The sequence below is a fragment of the Dipodomys ordii genome, unplaced genomic scaffold (assembly GCF_000151885.1).
Source record: "Dipodomys ordii isolate 6190 unplaced genomic scaffold, Dord_2.0 Scaffold29, whole genome shotgun sequence".
NCBI lineage: Eukaryota > Metazoa > Chordata > Mammalia > Rodentia > Heteromyidae > Dipodomys > Dipodomys ordii.
In genome coordinates this window covers 6,368,265-6,369,661 of record NW_012267245.1, presented here as the reverse complement: position 1 = coordinate 6,369,661, position 1,397 = coordinate 6,368,265, and positions in this window count along the sequence as shown.

The following is a 1,397-nucleotide window of genomic DNA, read 5'->3' as shown; positions in this document are numbered from 1 at the left end:
CCTTGAGCTGAAGAGCTGAGGGACAGCGCCCAGGCCCAGAGTTCAAGCCCCACGACCGACCAAAAAAAAAAAAATTCAACTAGCTGGGCAAAGTGATTCTATACCTCAAATCCTAGCTACTCAGGAGGCTGCGATCTAAGGATCCAGGTTCAAAACCAGTCTAGCAGAAAAGTCTGTGAGTGTCTTACATCCAATTAACCAGCAAAACAAGCCAAAAAAGCTCAGCTGTGGCTCAAGTTTACAGCACCAGCCTTGAGTTAAAAGCTAAGAGGGACAGTGTCCAGGCATGCGTACATGTACACATATGTACACATACACACACGAGAGAATCAACTAGCTTTTAGTCTGAACTAGGAATGATGTAGAATTTTCAGCTGGATATTAGTATTTAAATTATACTAAATGAAAACCCTGCTCACATCTTCACCACAAAAGCAACAAAACAAGAAGGAAGTAAGCTTGAGATTTCTCACTTTGGATTTAACATACAAGTGCAAAAAGAGAACAGGGAAACCTGTAAAAACTGTTTTAAGAAGGGGAAAGGGAGGTGTGAGAGATGGAGGGAGGGAGGAAGTCTGACTAGGATTTATCATATGCTAATGTGGAAGTGTGCGTTAATATACCTTATGAAACCTTCCCCCCAAAACTTCTCAATTCAATCAACACCTCCACAGACTGCGTTCTTGGTGCTGGCAAAGTGATATTTTTCTCAGTTTTTTTTTTTTTTTGGTCGGTCATGGGGCCTGAACTCTGGGCCTGGGCGCTGTCTCTCAACTCTTCAGCTCAAGGCGAGCGCTCTACCACTTGAGCCACAGTGCCATTTCTAGTGTTTTATTGGAGTTAAGAGTCTTATGGGTATTTCTGCCTGGGCTGGCTTTGAACCATGATCCTCAGATCCTCAGAGTAGCTAGGATGACAGGTGTGAGCCATGGGTGCCTGGCTCAGTTAATTTTTAATAACCGTCTCCCCAAATGCCCAACAGTGTGAGTCTGGGTACGGGTGTTAGTTTGCTTCTGGGAATGAGCAAAACCATGTCCCAGGAGTTTCTGCCGGTGATCAGAGCCCAACGCTGGGCCGTTCACCCTACGGGGACCTGGTCCTCCCGTGGGGCAGGGAGACTATAACAGGTCCTCAGCCACCTGTAAAAAGGACTTCCTCCTACGGCTTGCTGGTCACCTGCTCACAGCAATACCCACAGTTACAGTTCTAGAAGGAGAGAGAGATGCTGCAAATATGACTCGTTTTTAATAAGTACAGGAAAAGCTACAAATGAGAGAGGAAAGACCGAGACAGAAAGACAGTGAGAGACAGTCAAAGAAAGCGAGATGGAGACACACTGAGACAGAGAGACATGGAGAGCGAGAGCGACAGAGACATAGAGACAGGGACAGTGACAG